General features: G+C 39.5%; 1 non-coding gene across 1 annotated transcript in view; it reads left to right on the top strand.

The window, feature by feature from the left end:
- The first annotated feature begins 1,085 nt into the window (after positions 1 to 1,085).
- LOC6636301 (uncharacterized) overlaps positions 1,086 to 20,669 on the top strand; it is a 288,985-nt gene continuing 269,401 nt past the window's right edge. The window contains exon 1 of the transcript XR_011416229.1: positions 1,086 to 1,189. This is a non-coding gene — a transcript (uncharacterized protein). The remainder of the gene's footprint in view (positions 1,190 to 20,669) is intronic.

Genomic DNA, 20,669 nt, shown 5'->3' with positions numbered 1-20,669 from the left:
TTCTTAACCGATCTGTAGATTTTATCTTGCTGCAGATAATTCGTGTATTCCCAAATTACAATTGCATTAAAATTGTTCCAGACAGACTGACATGGCTAGACCGACTCGGCTATTGATGTTGATCAACAATATACATACTTTATGGGGTCTGAGGTGCTTCTTTCTACCTTTAACATACATTTGTATTTTGAACAAATACATTATTGCCTTTTTACCCATTTTCTATGGGTCCAGGATATAAAAAGTGTCGCTGTAATTTCAGAAACGAAGTCAACAAACAATAAGAAGAATTTTAAAAGTTTATCCAACAGACCTTAAAAAACAACACGATACATTTATTTGTTGTATTAATATTCAATATAATAATAGTACAAAAATCACCTTTTAAATTACAGTTTTTATAGTCAAAACCCTTCACACAAATACATTAGTTCCTTTAAAAACAGAGGTGTAGCGTATTTATATCTGCACATTGTTATACTTGGTTGAAACCAAAAACATTGCCGTTGCAAGTCAGTGACACGATCGAGCTTCATGTACAAGATAATACTAATAGTTCAATATAACCATGCATGACTATGTTCTCCCTTCCACAGAATGTTAACGATTTACATATTTATGCTAAGCTAGAATTGTAAGCTACTCTAAGCTCCATCCAAATTCAATAAAATCATTCTATAAACCAACAACAAAAAGCGACTTTTAATTTACAAGCTATGGGCTTTAACGTGTCAATTGAGAATTTAAACGTTACCTTAAATTTCTGTTTATGAACTGCAACTGGGACATTTCACAAAACTAGAAATTTTATTCTCGTATTTGATTTCATCTTCTCTTTTTTGTGCCGTTCGTGTTCCCACATTGTCTTTTTGCCTCCTGTGCTCGGCGAATTAAGTCTGGCTCCCGGACTTTGTTGTTATTGATGTATTTAATTGTTTTTAACTTATATAATTTTGGTTTTACTAATTTTTAACAATTCCTTTTTTTCTATTTTCAGATCTGGTCAATTATTTATCATAGCTGGTTAACTTTCGTTTTGTTAATTTGGGCAAATATTCTGTGGATGATACCCAACCAGCGTCGATCTATGATGCGTTCCAGTTTCTTTGTTGTACTGTACGCGGAGTTTCTCATTCTTGCGCAATATATATATGGAATGAATATTTATGAAAATGAATTACCCACTAAGGTGAGAGCCTTACGCAGCAAACATAATTTTTTTTAGAACTATCCATTGCCCGCCTGTTGTATTTTTTATTTTGAAACCCTGAACCCATTTAAAATGGGAATGGAACACATCCAATGATAGTCAGCATCGATATTCAAGTCGATATAGCTAGTATCGGCTGTTCGTTTGTATGAATGCGTCGATCGCAGAACCTACATATAAGAGCTAGATATTTGAGCGTAGGTCTTCCGTGTTCCTGCGATCAAAAATTACATTGAGAAAATTCCTTCTTCCCTTGCACAAAATCGACCCTTCGTGGATGATAGGAGTCTTTATAAAAATTCATCTGTGATGTTTTTCACAGTTTATTGATAAATCTAAGCTTACTAGGTTGTAAACGAAGGTCATAGATTTGTTGAACAATATTTTAAAATTCCTTCCGATTGGCTTCAAGCTTCGTAGCCCTACATAAAAATTAATTCATATTTTTTTAAGAGTCCACCCGAAATTGTGGAAACTAAGCGGACAACTGTTGCATACATCGCATCGGCATCATTGGATGGAAAATGCGCCCAAGGTCTTAATGAACGAAAGATTTTTTGCCTTCGATGGATATTAAACAGTGAATCAAAAGTTAGTACGGGCCGAAATAAATTGTCCGCGGACGGAAACTGGATGAAAAAGTAATTTGTTCAATATTTAGCAAAAAAAAAATTGCCGCTGGTAATGCCGAACCTAGACCGCTAAAATAAATATTTAAAAATCGAGTATGTTCTAGTTTTGGAATATCTGCCCTCAACATGGGAAAAAAAAAGTTTTAATTTCAACTAAAGGACACAATAAAGACTACGGCATACAATTTCATCCAGATTGGTATTTTTAAAAATAATAATAATAATAATAAACCACGATCTTAAATTTAAACTCTCCGACATGCAATGGAATGAATTCCCTTATAAGCCCCCCTTAAACCGTTTTTTTCACCTTTGATACAGGACTCATTATTGACTCATATTACGACCGTTGTCAATAGCCCCAGAACTGTTTTGGGTTTCATCAAGCGATGGTCAAAGGACTTTGACGATCCGTACGCGTCCTATACTAAATTATGCCTCGTGTATCTGGTCCATAAATCTATTAATCAAGACAGAATTGAGTGTATATTAAAACAACTCTTGTTGTTTACCGTCATAGTCCACTAAAACTTTTAATGATTAATCTTTCCTGTTTAATTAATTGTGGAACCATGCTTGGTGTAATATATATGAACAACTTAATAACGTGTGTAATCTACACTTTTAGGTAAACTTGCCAATTAAACATCTCTGCCCTTACTAGACTAGCATGTAATTATACACCTTCATCGCTTCAATTCTTATACCTGAACCCATTGATAATGGGTTAAATGGGTATATTGTATTTGTGCAAAATGCATATGTATATATCAAGCAGAAGGAAGCATCTCCGACCCCATTAGGTATATTTATTGATCAGCAGCAATAGCCGAGTCGATCTAGCCGTGTCCATCTGTCTGTCCGTCCGACCGTCAGTATGTACGAACGCAAGGATCTCAGAACCTATAAGAGCTAGAGACATTGAAATTTTAGATGTAGGTGCTCCTAATGCCTGCGCGGATCGAGTTTGTTTCCGATAATCGATAACTTACTCCGTTTCCGAGCAATCGATATCGACATCCTGTTTTTTGAGCAAATTGGGTAAATCATAAGAGTTTGAGTCAACAAACTTGATAGTTTGCTTCTAGAATATTATACATGTATCAAGATTCTTTCATTTTATACCTCGCTACCACCTCATAGCTTTACATCAAGTTAATAATCCAGATTATTTTGCTCACCAATTTCAGCGACAATTTTATTGCAATTGACTTTTTGAGAATGCATAAATATTCTATGATTCTTAATGTTGTGTTTGGCGACCTTTCCTTAGTATAATTGTTTAGTTGGCTGGCTCGAGGTCTGGGCTTGTTTTAATAAAACAATAAAAACAATTTTATTTAATCTTGCTTCCAATATATTTCGCTTGCTCCTCGGCAACCGTCTCCAGGGCACTAACACAGAAACAACAAGTAAGAGGTTCTAGTCGGGAGCTCCCGACTAGGGCATACCCTGAACCCTCTTATTCCAACACCAAATAAATTCATAAAAAAACTTCCCTTGTCAGTGCTCGAACTCGCAACTGACCGCATTACTTACTGTCGACTCTACTCAACAGCAACACCAGGAAAAAAAAAATACTACTTTCCCTGGTAAGGCTCGAACTCGCGACAGACCGCACCACCTGCTATGCCTCTACTCAGCAGCCGCACCAACAATTAAGTACTTATTACTTACTTACTTACTTACTTACAAAAAAAAGATGCAATTACCATGCTGTTAGAATGCGAAGCAGACGCGCATGAATGTGTGTGTGTACATGTATACAGAAATTCTTAAAGCTGCTGCCCCATTTAGTTGCGCAGTTGCATATAATTTTGGTTTTTCTTAACCGATCTTTATGAAATTTTCTACAGTATATCTTATTGTACCATAGAATATTTGTGTATTCTGAAAAAGTCAATTGCATTTAAATTGTGGTTTAAATTGGTTGGCAATAAAAGTTGGGTTATTAACTTGATTTATAGCTGAGTGGTGGTAGCGGGGAGGTGGCGATAGGTATGAAATGAAAGATACTTGAAATATCTATAATATTCTAGAAGCAACATATCGATTTTTATCGATTGCTTGGAAACGAAGTAATTTATCGATTATCGGAAACAAACTCGATCTCCGCGGGAACTAGGAGCACCTACATCTAAAATTTTAAGTCTCTAGCTCTTATAGGTTTTGAGAACCTTGCGTTCATACATACGCACGGACGGACGGACGGACAGACAGGCGGACATTGCTAAATCGACTCGTCTATTAATGCTGATCAAGAATATATATACTTTATGGGGTCGGAGAGGCTTCCTTCTGGCTGTTACATACATTTGGATTTCGCACGAATACATTATACCCTTATACCCATTTTTAATGGGTTCAGGGTATAACAAGTAGTCGGGAGCTCCCGACTAGGGGATACCCTGAACCCTCTTCTTCCAACATCAAATGCATATATATTATATTTTAGAAGCTATATGTCAAGTTTGGTGACTCTAGCTCTTATTATTTACCAAAACTGCCCATAAAACAGGATATCGATATCGATTTTTATCGATTGCTTGGAAACGGAGTACGTTATCGATTATCGGAAATAAACTCGATCTGCGCGGGAGCTAGGAGGACCTACAACTAAAATTTCAAGTCTCTAGCTCTTATAGGTTCTGAGATCCTTGCGTTGGTACATACGGACGGACGGACGGACGGACGGACAGACAGACGGACATGGCTAGATCGACTCGGCCATTGATGTAGATCAAGAATATATATATTTTATGGGGTCGGAGATGCTTCCTTCTGCCTGTTACATACATTTGGATTTTGTACAAATACAATATACCCTTATACCCATTTTTAATGGGTTCAGGGTATAAAAAGCCATTAGCATTAAGTCGGGAGCTCCCGACTAGAACCTCTTACTTGTTAGTTTTGATTTTGTTGTACCGATGTACAACTGTTGCAATTATTGATATTATCCCCGCAACATTGTATGACAAAAGTTGACATTGATGACATTACTTTTGTCCATCATTGTTAGTTTTATTTTTATTTATTTATTTTTCGTTTTTCTTTGTTACACCAGTCTGAGTTTATAAGCCGTTCCCATAATCTTTGAACATACCTAAGAGATTTATATATTTTTAGAGATTCTGTTGGCTTTTGTGTTCTCATATGTTGTCTATTAAATAATGTTCTAATTATATTCTTCGGCAAGTATTTATCGTCAATAGTTTTTTATTTCTTTATAGAATATTGCGTCCGATATGTTTGTCATCCTTCTCATACAGCTTAGTTTTTTTTTTTTATAAAATTTTGCTTATTTCCAGATCTGGTATCCTGTTACTGTATTTGAACAACTTTTATCAGAGTGACGTAATTACTTATCTTAACAAAAATGGTGGATTTACAATTAGTTTAACAAATTAGACATATAAACATATATTTACAGGGACATGTTTAGGGGTATTTATTGCAGATTGTGACCTATATATATCGATCGACTAGGTCAGTTGGGTAGGTCCTCTTCAGTCGCCTTCTTCTTCGCCTCCTTTTCAGGTTCCTTGCCAGAACGTTAGGATGGTTGTGGAGCTTTGTTGAGTAGCTCGCCACTTGCCTGTTGACTACGTCGCCCACCATTAGTACCCTGAGGTCCTTTGCGATGTCACCTGTGCGAATAAACCATGTAAGTCGTCTGTCGAGAGTGACTCCTAGGTATTCATGTTGTCTATTTTGCTCTAGTAGTTCACCATGAAGAAAAAGTCCTGGGTAAGAGTCCTTGCGTAGAGTGTGAGTAACAGTTGCGCATTTTCCGGGGCTCACTGCGATGTTCCAATTACAGGCCCAATTTTCAAATCGTTCGAGGTTCACCTGCAGGAGGTCACACTGCGTACACACATTTGTTCCTAGCCAGGATTGCCGTGTCGTCAGCAAACGTGGCCACCAGAAGGTCCTGCCGATGATTTCGTGTGCTTGCATTTGCAGTGGGCATATCGTGAGTAAACAGGCTATATAACGTGGGACCCAAAACGCTGCCTTGTGGAACTCCCGCTTTTATGCGTTTACTTTGAGAGACTACGCCATCCTGCACCACTTGAAAGGTTCTCTCAGCTAGGAAGTTCGCAATGATGCTAAATAGCTGTGGATTTAATTTGTCCTTGATTTTAGAGAGAAGATCTGCGTGCCACACCAGGTCTAAAGCTTGCTGAATGTCGAGTTATGCTGCCACCGCATACTCCTTTGTGTGGAAACTACCTAGCTTGAAGTTAACTACCCGATGGAGTTGCTCAGGTGTACCGTGCCTGAGTCGGAATCCAAACTGGAACTTCGGGATTGCATGTCTTATCTCCGCACTTTCAAGGATCCTTCCAAGGATGCATCTCTCCAGAATTTTCCCAAAGGCAGGCAGGAGGCTGATGTGGCGATAGGATTCCAGCTGGTTGGGAGGCTTTCCGCTCTTGTACAGCATAACGATTTGCGCCTTTTTCCAGGCCGCTGGGAAGTGGCCTAGTCGAAGAGCTGCATTGAAAATGAAGACAAGAAAAATCACCGCATTGTAAGATTGGTGACACAGGGAGGGACATTTGGAAGGGCTACTCCAGGGTTTGCGCGACTCTTTGTAGCCTGTCTTGTGATGCGGTCTCGAACGGCGTGAATCGATCCACCAACGCGCAAAGGCTTCTGCCCTGTCCTTTGGCAATCGAGTCCAAGTGCCGTTGGCATGACCGCACGGGAAACTTGGGTGCGGCTTGTCGATTATACTGCCTTGTGAGGTTCCAGAGAGCGAAATTCGAGCTCACGTCGGCTGTTGCTTCCTCCAGCTTGGTGTCTGTGGCATTTCTTTTCTGGATAATCAGCTCCTTCCTTAACCTGTTGGCAATACGACGATGCATCCTGTCAATCGTGGGGTCCTTGGTACGGACATACTCCATCCTCTGTCGCTTTTTTAGGGCGAGTAGACCTTCCAAAATGGGGGAAAATTTCCTTGAGCGCTGGCTTGTAGGGGCTGGGTACGTATGTGCTGGCGCAGCATTGGCGGCTCCGGCATGTACGTGGTCCAACAGGTTTTGTACTGCAGCGTCGACGTCCTCGGCTGACTGAAGCTGCTTGTTAAGGTTGATCATGCTATTTAGATCGGCCTTAAATCGTTGGATGTCCGACCCAGAGAGAACAAGCCTGCTCTTTTTTTAGATCCTTTGTGCAGCCGTATTGATCGTTGTAAAGTGCCAGATGGTCGGAAGATAGATCGTACTCTTCGCGAACCCATAATACACTGTTGGGGATACCCTTGTATATGAAAAAGTCAATACAAAAGGGCGTACTTTGCCGATTGTACTGAAAGTGGGTAGGTCTATCGGTGGCCAGTACCTGGGCAGAGCGGCGAGTGAGCGCCTCATGCAGCGCAGTGCCTCTGCTGTCAGCTCTGTAGCTTCCCCATAGTCTGTGCTTAGCGTTAAAGTCGCCTCCAACTTTGAATTTGGGGCCAAGCTGGCCAAACAGCGAGTCAAATACAGCTTGGTTCCAGGGGATATTTGGTGATAGGTATGCTGCCGCAACGAGGACTTTGCCCAAGGGAGTCTCCACCATGATAGCAGCCAGCTGTGTGTCAGTGAGGGTCACTGTCTGCAGGTGAAAGTGTGTTAAATCCTGTTTGCCAGGACTGCAGCACCACCTCTGGCTCGTCCGGTAGGGTGATCCGCACGGTAACAGACGTACCCTTCCATTGTAAAGTGCAAGTTTGTGTGTAGATAAGTTTCTGAGATAAGCATGATGTCTACATCGTGTTTTCTCAAAAAAATCTTGAGCTCGTTAGGGGTTGGCGGACTTGTGATTAATGACCTGGCCGCAGCGCATCAGCAACCGACAGGCCCAGTTGCACAACTCGGGAAGGAACAAACTGCTGACCGGTTCTTAGTCTCAGCTGATAACTTTTGCAGCCTTTATAGGAAGCAGCATGGATTCCCCGGCAGTTGGAGCGTCGCAGGTCTGCCACTGTTTTGGCCTGGCACTGCTCGGAGTTTGTCCAATGGGAGTGATAGCACCTACCACACATGGGCTGTTAGAGACAGTAGTTTTTGGTGTGGTCGAACTCGAAGCAGCGGAAACACTCCGTATGCTGTTACTCTGCCTCGGGAGCTCAATGGTGACCCGTTGGCGGCCAACCCGGTTGAGTCTTAGCGCTTCTCTGTTCTTAACATCCTGCTTGAGATCAACAAGCCAGAAGTTACGACTCGGTGAGTCGTTGGTGAATTCAGCACTGGCTTCACTTGTAGGCTGTCTGGCGCCTACAAGTTCGTCACAGTGTGGCTGTGCGACGTGAAGGCGGCTTCGATCTGGCATCTGGGAGTAGAAGCGGCCAGATTTTTAACCACAACGCGGTATGGTCTGTCTTCCTTTAGGCAGAAGTGTGTAAATTGTACTCTCACTTCAGTGAGTTTGCTGGTAATTGCTCTGTGAGTGTCGACATCTTTGGCGGATATTATATATATTATATTGTCACCTACGTTCTTTATAGGTGGGGGCGTATGGCACAAGAAGCCGCTGCCGAGGGGGAACGCTGGGTGCCAGACGGGGTGGAAGGTCGGATGCAAGGTCGGATTGGTGGTTTTGGGGCTGGTCCCGATGGGCTCTAAAGCGGTGCGGCTTGTACCTAATGAGGCAGATGTCCTGCAACCGCTGCTGGAAGACAGTGTCATGCTGTTACGGTTGCCAAGTCAAGTATTGCTGGGTACCGGCTGACCGCGAGGTGGAGGCGCCGTTCAGGTTTCCATTACTGGCAAGCATGTCGTTGCAGTACCGGTCAAAGTCTTCCGGGGGCGATCGACATTAGTGGCCATGTTAGAAGGAGATGTTGTTGAGCTGTTCGGCAGCCGGTAGATTGGCCAATGAGTTTCTTCGCCATTTTGAGGTCGGTTGTACGTGGCCATAGTTCTTTATTTTGTTATTCTTTTTTTTTCCAGCAGGGAGATAGAATAATAAAAATAACATTAAAACGAGTTTTTTTTTTTTTTTTTACCTAATTACAAAAATATCCTGTATTTTTGTAACAAGTGATTGATCACAAATTGTGACTTTAGTGTCAGCACTGTCACTGCAAAGAACGTTTTGCCAGCACTATCAGTGAAGCTGCAAGTCAGATTTTGCGAAAGCTCTCTCGCGAAAGCTTTGTTGTACTCGAGCACACACTCACGTACTTGAGTTGGGATCAGCTGAGCGCAGCTTAAGTTTTGCAAGAACTTGTACGCACTTGCTCGCACTGCATGCGGTAATTTTTCGTTAAATAATTGTTAATTTTTATAACACTCCGGCTGCCAGAGGCAGCACTTGCGTATAGTTTACCCACTATAAGCGGGATTTATATGGATTGACCTGGGGCGGGCTATATTCAGTGTCACTGTCACTTTCTTTGTTTATGTCTGCTGCCAGTGGTGCACTAACACGCACACACCCACGAGACTGCAATTTTCAGGTCCGATCTCCAAAGAAACACAAACGTGAGTGACACACAGCTTAGTGCTGCATTTAAAATCATACTTTTTGGGTGATTAGAGTTGAAGTTAAGTATTCGTCCAGTTGCTATCGGTCTCATTTACCACTTCATTTTGAGTGAGTTGTCCACTCTGTTTACCAAGGTGTCTAAGTATGGTATCTTCCCGTCTTGTTCTAGTTCCACAGTGAATTTAAGATGTTTGTCAAAACGAGTTTAATTCCTTGAGAAAAATTTGTACTTCTGTTTTGTCCGTTACAGCAAAAAGATCATCTACATATTTTGTCAGAAGTTTTGGTTTGGTTGTCAATTTGTCAGTAATATTGTCTAAAAGTTCCTCCAATACAATGTCTACTATTGCTGGAGAGGCCGGTAGTCCCATTGGCATTCCTTTTAATTGTATGTACATTTTGCCTTCATATTAAAAATATCTGTTGCAGTTGTGACTAACAATAGGTTTCACACATAGTAGTAGATATCTTTTAGTTTAAGTAGTATTTTTGTTAACTATTGTAGATTGGCTACCTACGCAGAATATGAAAAAAAAAAAAAAAATATAAATATAAAATAAAATATATATTAATATATATAAGATATATATAAGATAAAAATCCTATTACGATCGGACCACTATGTCATATAGGTATAATGTGCTAAAGCGAAAAGTTGCCGAATTAACAATAAGTGAAAAGCAAAGTCGGCAAATGAAAATTTTAAAACAGTAATTAATCTAAATCAATGCGTCAGAACAATAAACCCCGTCTATAAACATATTTTTTTAAAATACCACTCGCTGGACACCGCCGAAAGTACTTTCGTCGCTGGATCTGCTAAATGGTAGGCTGGATCACATTATTATAATTTTTAATTTTTCTGCTTACCCAGGGTATTACCAAAGACAATATTAACACTAAGATGAGTAACGCCCATACATTTGAATGCGACGCAAAATTTCTGGCCTGGCCTTTCATCTGGCCTTTGAGGCTTCGTACGGCATGCCTGCCGACTGGTTGCTCGTTCTCCAAAAACCAGACGAACAAATGCCGAAGTCGCGGCTTGCTGATGCTGACACGAGCTACGAAGTTAGTCGCCAGCCTGCCTTCAGCAAAGCTGGTCGACGCTGCTTTGCGTCGCTTCGTTTTCGAAGTACATTGAGCGAAAAAGCTTAGAACTTACGACCGACGTAACGTGCTTGTGCTTTATCCATGAAATGCATGCTTTATTTAAATGATATATTCCCCTTGATATTAAGAAATAATTTTACAGGAAAATTTAAGAACTTTTATAATTTTTACACAAGGCGCTTCTTGCGCAATAACTATGTTAAGAAAATAGCACACATAGCTTGATTTCACTTTTCTTTTTGGACAGTGTATGCTCGAGCAAAGTTCTTGTCTCAGCCAATAGCGTGCGTGCACCTTTTGTTGTATGCGTGAACTATACATGCATGTGAACTTTAAGGTATGTATGTATGTGTTGTTATTCACTGCTCTGGCTTTAGCTGGTAAGAAATTAATTTTGTTAATTTTCTAGCGCAGATAATGACCTATCCCAAATTTGTGTTGATATATGAATGCATTTTGTGTGCTGAGGTTGGCTCCCCAGTAAATACCCGAAGGTCATATTTAGTTATGACCCCATTATAATTATAATGGTCTCCTCGCGGTGTTCCCTGCGAACTTTGTTCTTTATAATTCGAACAACAAATATAATAAAATAAAAAAAAAAAGTTATTAAACGTATCTTTGAAAAAATTTTAATTTAATTAATAATTTCAAATATAAAAAATTACATAAATATTTGAATCGACTTAAAAATACAATTTTTTTTGTACGGAGCCAACCACAGTACACAAAATGCATTCACATATCAACAGAAATTTTGGGTAGGTCGTGATCTGCGCTAAAAAACTAAGAAAATTGTTTCTTTCCAGCCAGAGACTTTGCCAGAGCAGTGGATAACAACACATTCAAATATGCTTTTATGTATGTATTCACACGCATACAAGCATAATTGCTTGCACAGCCCTCATAGAGCCGAAGCTGAGAGCAAATTCTATATTTAGCTTTTTCGTTCTCTCGGCTGTAAGAGCGCAATGCTATTGATTTCGTTTTCGTTCTCAATTTTCAAAAAATCAAGCTGCATAATAAGCTGCATAATATTATTATTATATATGTATTATATAATTTGTTGATATGTGAATGCATTTTGTGTACTGAGGTTGGCTCCGTACAAAATACATATGTATTTTTAAGCCGATGCAAATATTTATGTAATTTTTTATATATGAAATTATTAATTAAATTATTATTATTTTTAAGTAATACAAAATAAATTAAGGAAATAAAAGTGCAAATTTGTTGCTTTCAAAGATACATTTAATTAATTTTTATTTTTATTTTATTATTTTTTGTTCGAATTATAAAGAACAATGTCGCCGCTCGAATTAGCTACCGATGCAAAATCGGTACCCAGGGAACACCGCGAGGACGGCATTATAATTATAATGGGGTCATAGCTAAATATGACCTTCGAATCGACTTAATTAATTTAAAGAAATTATGTAAGTATTTGCATCGAATTAGAAATACATATTTTCTGCGGAGCCAAATTTTGGATAGGTCAGGATCTGCGGTAGAAAACTAACAAAATTAATTTCTTGCCAGCTAAAGCCAGAGCAGTGAATAACAACACATACATACATACTTTAAAGTTCACATGCATGTATAGTTCACGCATACAACAAAAGGTGCACGCACGCTATTGGCTGAGACAAGAACTTTGCTCGAGCATACACTGTCCAAAAAGAAAGGTGAAATCAATATATGTGTGCTTTTTTCTTAACATAGTTATTGCGCAAGAAGCGCCTTGTGTAAAAATTATAAAAGTTCTTTAATTTTCCTGTAAAATTATTTGTTAATATCTAGGGTAATATATCATTTTAATAAAGCATGCATTTCATGGATAAAGCACAAGCATATGCTTCGATCGTAAGTTCTAAACTTTTTCGCTCAATGTACTTCGAAAACGAAGCAACGCAAAGCAGCATCGACCAGCTTTGCTGAAGGCAGGCTGGCGACTAACTTCGTAGCTCGTGTCAGCATCAGCAAGCCGCGACTTCGGCATTCGTTCGTCTGGTCTTTGGAGAACGAAGAACCAGTCGGTAGGCATGCCGTACGAAGCCTCAAAGGCCAGATGAAAGGCCAGGCTAGAAATTTTGCGTCGCATTCAAATGTATGGGCGTTACTCATCTTAGTGTTTATATTGTCTTTGGTATTACTTGGCAGGCTCACGAGCTAAAATAAGTTTTTTTTCTAAGAGCCAAATAAGCATGCGTATGACAATCTTAAATCGTATTGTTGTGCCAAAGCGTGAACCGAGCTTATGTGAACCTGAGTAAACAACGGTAAAATAAAATTAATAACAAATTAGCGAGCGTTTGATCATTCGCAAGCAGTGCATATCAGCTGTGCAACGTACAGTAGTTGCGCTAAATATTACGCACACATCCAGTAACTTAATTAAACATCTAAAATGGCCCTTAGCAGCATTATATAATCTGCATGGCCTTATCCTACTTTTATTATAACGATACATATTTTCATCTTTTCCATATTTGCATAAATAAAATATACATATTAATCCATAAAGTTTTCGTCAACATTTCGCTTCGGTATAGTTATAAATTAAATAAACTAGTTTTTTCCTAGAGTAAGTATGTAAAACTTCTGTTAGTGGTAGGGAAGCAACTATAATATAATAAAGACTATCGCTTCTAACTTAAAATAAAATTAACTCATCTATAAGTTTTAAAAGTTTATGAAATGTTACGGTATAACAACAACTTAAATGAAAGATCTAATTGGCATAAATAAAGATGTTACAATGACTTCTAAATAAGACCCTTTCCCAATCCGGGATTTGTGAAAAGCGGACTTGTAAACAATGTAAACAATAACAAGGGTGTACAAGGGATCGTCTCAAACATGCCTTGGCTCTTGGACGACCATGGTAGGGTGGGCATACGCTGCTCCTAATTCCCATCTCTGGGGTAGCTATCGTTCCTTCTTTTATTTTCTTCTCTTTTCTCTGTCTATGATGTCGTTTCAACTGATTGATAGGCGTCCTGTTCGCCCAAAACAACACGCGAGGGTTTTAATAATTAATAATTGGCAAGCGAGCATTTAGCATCTCGGAAATTTTTCCTGAACCCTCCCATCGCCGACGAGATAGGGCCGGTAAACTAGCGGGTGCTCCGTTAGATGTCTATACTTCTATCAGCTCGACTCTGCAACCATCCTACGTTGTATGTTACAGTTATTATTAGTTATTTTTGGCGCCCATCGTGTGGGGCCCGATCCGGCAAGCCCCGATCTTAAATACAATAGATCAATTTTTTCTGTCGATAATATCTGACTTTACTCAATCAGTTGGAACATGGTTCCATTTCCGTTGTCCTTGTTTATTGTTAAAAGGCTATGGATTATCTCGAATTTCTAAATAGTTCAGGTCCGAGCCTATAAAACAACAAATAAACGCATCTCCATTAGTTCTGATTGCTGGATAAGTTGGTTTTTCAAATTAATGCTAACTCCGCAATTAACAGTTACTATTGTGAACTATCCTTGTATTCTTAATTATCTTGTGAATCTTTACAAGATCGACGGTCTACCGCTAAATAGAAGCAAGGTATTAAGATACCCAAAGTGGTCCACTGGATACATGAATTGTTAAATGATCACCACCCAGTAACCACACATCCCTTTCTCTTCTTTGTGTTAGTTTACCTTGTTTCAGGCATAGATTACAACATTGTGTTCTCTCTCTCATTTCTACCTGTTAAAAACTTCCGGGATAATATACTGGTGGCTAATGATCCTGGTCTTCTTAGTGTTGCTGGTGCGTTTTCTTAACTAGGAAGGCAATTGGATTGAATAACCTTATATATATATATATATATATATTAGTGAGAGACGGTAGCTACTTATCTGATACTTGATAATTCTAGCGATCAGGCATACTGCCGTTTGCTATGCGGCTGATCATTGCTTTATCTTTATCCTAAAGAAAACTTTCGTATACAATATGTTGTAGATATCGTATATTTTAAATTCCTTTACTTGTTGCACATTTATGAACAGTGTTATTATTACTCAGGAAAGTGGCTCATAAGTTCCGGATATATTAATGACGTATTTCGAAGTTTTTCTATAAAAAAACAAATTGTTTTGATATTATTTTTAAGCTTAATTACGAATGTTAAATATAACTGCTTTTATGAAACCGTGGCATGTTCGTAACGCGTCGTGTAAACTTAGAGGTTCAGTGCTACATTTGTCTTAAAGATATTGACCACAGAGCTCAACTTTCATCTACCAGTTGCAATCATACTTTACATTGGGTATGTTTTAATCGAAAGGTTTTCAACAAAAAAATTTGTCCTGTTTGTAGAGCATCATTACAATCCTCTACCTTAAATTGAACTTTCAACTTCGATTTGAATCAATCGACTCAAAGTCTTATATCTCTAATAATATCAACCGTCACTAGAGCTCATAAAAGCAATACAACCGCTGAGCGAAGTAATATAGACAACACTAAACAAAACCCCGAAGAAGCCTCTAACATAACCAATAAGGAGACTTCTCCGATTCTTAGCGAACTGCAGCAACACTTGCCGATGTCCTGACCTTGCAGGCAGTTAAACAAACTGAGCTAATTACTTAGTCGATGAAGGATTTATAAACCTGATGACGATTTTTGCCAGTCAAGTAGCATCTTCTTCGCAATCGCGTTCACTACCCTTACCAGCAACTCCACCTACTACGTCTCAACTACGTCCAGATCGGATAAGCCAATTAATCTCCAATTGGAAACTGAAGTTTGTTGAAGACTTTATATATCACGTAGAGGCAGTAACCATCCAAACTTTAGACGGTAATTACGAACTATTAGCTCGTTATGTTAGTAATTTGTTTGAGGGAAGCGCAACCGGGTGGTTGTGGCGCTATCACAAAAGCGTACATGAATTAAAATGGGAAGAATTGAAGAACGCCTTGCGAGTTCAGTTCAGGGAAGAGCGTACAGATGTAAAAATTCGAGCTGCAATCGACCGTCGCAAGCAAACGGACAACCAATCCTTCGATGAGTTTTACGAAGCTGTTGTTGCAATAGCAGATAAATTATCTGAACCCTTGCCAGAAGCATATTTATTGGCCTCTATCAGATCAAATCTACTACCGGAAATCCAACACGAGCATTTATATGATAAGATCGAGAGCATAACTAAGTTGAGAACCGCTGTTAGGAAGCGAGAAGTGTTTTTCCAGACAATACAGAAACCTCAAGTGGCGAAACCACGACCTGCTCCAAGGCCAGCACCCCGACTTGTACGCGAGGTTGACACTTATTATTTCTAATATTAGAATTGTGGCAGCAGGTGCCACCGAAAGTGACCAACACAGATAAGAAGCTTTTAGTGATTCTAATATATATCTACCGGACTTTACAGACTTACTAGATGTACCTTAACATCATCGTCTTCAATATATTAATAATCAAGTCGTCAGCACCCATAGTAAGAGAATAGCACGTTCCAAGTTTCGGAGAAATGCTTATTATAAACACCGAAAACTCGACAGTAAGTCCCTACTATTTGCTATAGTAGGCCACGATATTCGGCCGTACCCAGAGGTGTTAATATTAGGCAGATTTGTTTCTGGCTTATTGGATACTGGTGCATAAATAAGTTGCATTGGTGGGAGCTATGCTAAAAACATTTTACTAGATCGAATACCTCACAAACTCATGTGCTCTACTATACGAGCTGCAGATGGTAACACACAGAGGGTTGTCCGAAAATTACGTACCGAAGTACAGTATAGAGGAAATACCAAGACTTTGACCTTCTATCTTCTCCCATCGTTAGATCAGCATCTTTATTTAGGTATTGATTTTTGGGCCGAATTCGATTTACTGCGGTCCGTCTTGACAAATACTGCCAATTTGGCCAGCATCGAATATCTAGATATGGGTGCATATCGACCATTGACGGAGTCGCAACGAAAAATTTTAAATAAGACTATTCAGAGTTTTCCATCCTTCACGAAAAATGGTTTAGAAAGACAAGTCTTCTTGAGCATGTGATTGATGTTGGCGATTCAAAGCCAATCAAACAAAGACACTATGGCGTCTCTTCATCGATCGAAAAGTTAATGTTCGATGAACTTGATCGCATGATTGAACTAGGTGTAATTGAGGAGTCAGACAGTGCTTGGTCTTCGCCAGTGGTACCTGTGCGCAAGCCCGGCGAATAGTCAATGAACTAACACGAAAAAACGCATATCCCATGCCGCTAATTGACGGGATACTAAGCCTTCTTCCGAAGGCTTACATAACTAGCCTTGACTTAATAGATGCCTATTGGCAAATACCACTAGAACCAAGAATAAAACAGCCTTTAACATGCCTTTTGACCTAACCAATGCACCGTCGACGATATTAAAGCTAATGGATAGAATAATCCATGTTATGTAAAAATGAATTAAAAATGAAGTTTGTATATACTTGGATGATCTGCTGATAATTTCTGAATCTCTTGAGAAACATATCGGAAGCAGCTAAAAATGCCTGTCAACCTCTGAAAGGCTCACCACTCACCGATGCCCTCAAGCAAAAACGTCGTTTCGAATGGTCGGAAGCAGCTGAAAATGCCTTTTAATCTCTGAAAAGGGCGAGTAAAGCTCCTGTATTGCATACGTCAGATTTCGACGCCCCATTTTATATTCACTGTGACGCTAGTCACAACGGTGTTGGAGAAGTCCCTATGCAAATAAATAAACAGGGTGATGAGATTCCCATTGCCTATATGTCATGAAAACTTAATCAATACCAAAGAAATAACTCTGTTACCGAAAATCTAAATTCCGTGCATATATTGAGTGTCATTCTTATACAGTGATTACTGATAACGCGTCCTTAAAATGGCTGATGGCCCATGCAGACCTAAGCAGCCGATTGGCACGATTGGTGTTGAAGCTACAGGGGTAAAAGATCCAAAAATATTGTGCCCAACGCTTTATCAAGAACTTACACTGAGGACTTATCGGCCTTCGATGTCTCTACCTTTATAGACCTGCAATCGCCTTGTTTCCAATCGACTGGCTATCAGGATCTGCGGACAAAAACCAAAACGAGCGATCTGACGTCAAAATAGTGGATGGTTTTTTCTATCGGCGAACGCTCATGGGGAATAAACAAAACTTTAGAAAGAGTGCAAAGGTATTATTATTGGTGACATCAGTTTAAGAATACATTAACCAGTGCGAGATCTGCAAAACTATTAAAAGTCCAAATAATGTACTCAGACCTCCACTTGCAAAAAGCGGATACAGTAACCGATTCTTTCAAAAACTTTATGTTGACTTTCTCGGTCCGTATCGGAGATCCAAGGCTGGTAATGTAGGAATTTTTATTGTACTCGAACACTTTACGAAATTTCCCTTTCTGAAAGCCGTAAAAAAATGTACTGCAGACGCCATTATCCTCCTTACGCACAATCTTACATACAGCAGTAAATAAAACCCCGTATAGACTTGTCTTTGGTCTACATATGATAGCAATGGTTCTTCTTGTCGTCATTTACGTGACCTAAACTTACTCGAGGATCGTACCGTGTCATTCAACAGAGACGATTCTTTCGATTTACAAGCGGTCAACGTGATGCACAATCAACATTCACGAAACGAAAAGCTTTACAATTTAAGAAGCCGAGATGTTTTCTATGTCGTTGGACAGGACGTCTTTCGTAGAAACTTTCAACAAAGTAATTTTGCCAAGGGGTTTAATGCGAAGCTCGCCCCGACCTTCGTAAAATCAAGAATTCGTCAAAAGCTAGAAAATAGTTATTATAAGATTGAAGATATGTAGGGTAATCTAATTGGAAAATATCATGCATAAGATATTAAACAATAGCTTCCCTTTCAGTCAGCGCTTATCCCCGTGTGGTGTGGGGGCTTGTAGTGGCGCTTGTTAGCAACAAATTTGTTGAATATATTATATATATATATATATATATATATATATGACATATCCATAGTCGCACCCTCCCTTTAACATAACTTAGCACATAAGCATCAGCACAAGTATAAACATTTCTCATATTGTAAACAAAGAGCCTGGTGATAACATCGACATTGGTCAAGATCAAACTGTCCCCCTTTGGTAGAACACTATCCCACGCATAATTGCTGACGCAGCTCAAACTTCACCCAGTTTTGACTCAAGCTCTCTCAAAGCGAAGTTTGCTAAGCGACCGCAACAGTTAGATAAATCAGTTCATATTCGGGAAGCAAATCTGAATGTACTCAACAAAAGTAGCCGTTAGTGAAAATAACAAATTGAAATATATTTTTTTATAGCAACTGAACGTGTAAAACTTAATTGTCGCAGTCGGTAGAATACGTCGGGAAAAAGGAAAAAGATCCAACGCACAATCGCGACCGAAATTGTTTTTGGTGTATAACAAACGTTTTCTCGAATACGTATCCGCGCAAGAACCTTCGGGTCACAAGTAGTCTAATAACATTGACACTTTGGGCAATAAAGCTACTACAGTTAATAAGGACTGGCTTTGCATATATTTTGATCTCTGCAATACGTTATTACTGGGTCTTTTTAAGACACACACACACAAAATAAAAACAAGTAAGAGGTTCTAGTCGAGAGCTCCCGACTACCCTAAACCGTCTTCTTCGATCGATCTGCGCGGGAGCTAGGAGCACCTACATCTAAAATTTCAAGTCTATAGCTCTTATAGGTTCTGAGATCCTTGCGTTCATACATACGGACGGACGGACGGACGGACGGACGCACAGACAGACGGACATGGGCAAATTGACTCGGCTATTGGTGCTGATCAAGAGTATATATACTTTATGGGGTCGGAGATGCTTCCTTCTGCATGTTACATACATTTGGATTTCGCACAAATACAATATACCCTTATACCCCATTTAATGGGTTCAGGGTATAAAAATATTAGGAGAGAGTTTTAGGGTGCCCGCTCGATTCATTCGTATGGTATTGAGTGGAAATATACCCTTGGCCTACGTGGTCGATGACTTACCCATGGAGATCGTGCCTATAGGTATCCAGGCACCGAAAATGTCAGTGTATGGGTAAGCAAAGTAGGGCATAAATGTCGTATAAAGGATACAAAAAAAAAATATTAAAAGTGCCAGCCAAAGATGACTATAAGCTGTTTATCCCGACTCACAAGCACATCGACGCGGGAGGGATCCGCGACAGAAGGCACGTCGACGACTGCCAGCGTCTATTCGCCTTGCCGCTGACAGCAAGAGTTGACCAGGAGACGCAGCGGCCTCGCCTCGAACAACCGGCAGGGGTAGAAGCATACTCAGCTCTGGACCCCTAAATGATTTTGAAATTATAAAATTTTGTTTTAATTGTTGTGTGGGGTTTTATTTTGGATAAGGTTATACAAATATTATTGTAATGTTTAAAGTTACAAATAGTTGGATTAAGTGATAGGATTAGCGAATATCGTCTTTTATCGTTTGGGAAGCAGCTCTCACAACCTATCTCGTCTAAGGCCGAACTCCAACTCCCGTCTTCGTCGTTTTCGGCACGCTGCTCTTCTTTGCATCGTGCACATTTTCGTCTTCTATTTTAGCGGATTGACCGACTGGCGAATTCGCCTACGTTGTGTGTTGAATGTTTGTTGTCTAGGGATCTCGTTGTTGCTATGAGTACGTCGAATGTGGGCAATGGCCTACCTTGAGTAATATACACCCATCCTGTTTATGTATTCGCCTTGAATACACTGTCGTCGTCATCGTAGTTTTCGGGAATCGACCATGGCTTTAGATACTCCGCACAAGTCGAAGAGTTATTTGGGCCATCGGAGTTACCAACTTTTTTACATCATAGGCATTGTTGTGCCTTACTTTAACAATTTAGTACGGTCCCAAAAACTTTGGTTTTAATTTGAGTCCATTTCCAAATTGTGTTCTTTTAATGGCAACTATTTTCTTGCTGCTTGCGTCGTAAGTTATACGTCTTTTTATTTTCGGTTTGTAGATTTAAAATTTGAGTTTTCGCTTTGGCTTTTAGTTGGTTGCGGACTTCGTTGAATGCAACTGCGGACTCTTTTCTTAACATTTCATGCAGTTGATGATCATCTTTAGTTCGCATCTTGACTCCCATCAAAACATCAAAAGGAGTGGTGTCAATGCTCCTGGTATACGTCTAGTTTATAGCGCTTTGCACTTTTTCTACAGGTTTATACCATTTCGTTGGGTCTTCGATACTTAGTTTTGACAGTACAGATATAATAACT

The sequence above is a fragment of the Drosophila virilis genome, chromosome 2, assembly GCF_030788295.1.
Source record: "Drosophila virilis strain 15010-1051.87 chromosome 2, Dvir_AGI_RSII-ME, whole genome shotgun sequence".
Classification (NCBI taxonomy): domain Eukaryota; kingdom Metazoa; phylum Arthropoda; class Insecta; order Diptera; family Drosophilidae; genus Drosophila; species Drosophila virilis.
The sequence above is the reverse complement of the archived record's forward strand: the minus strand, read 5'-3'. Positions and strand labels throughout refer to the sequence as shown.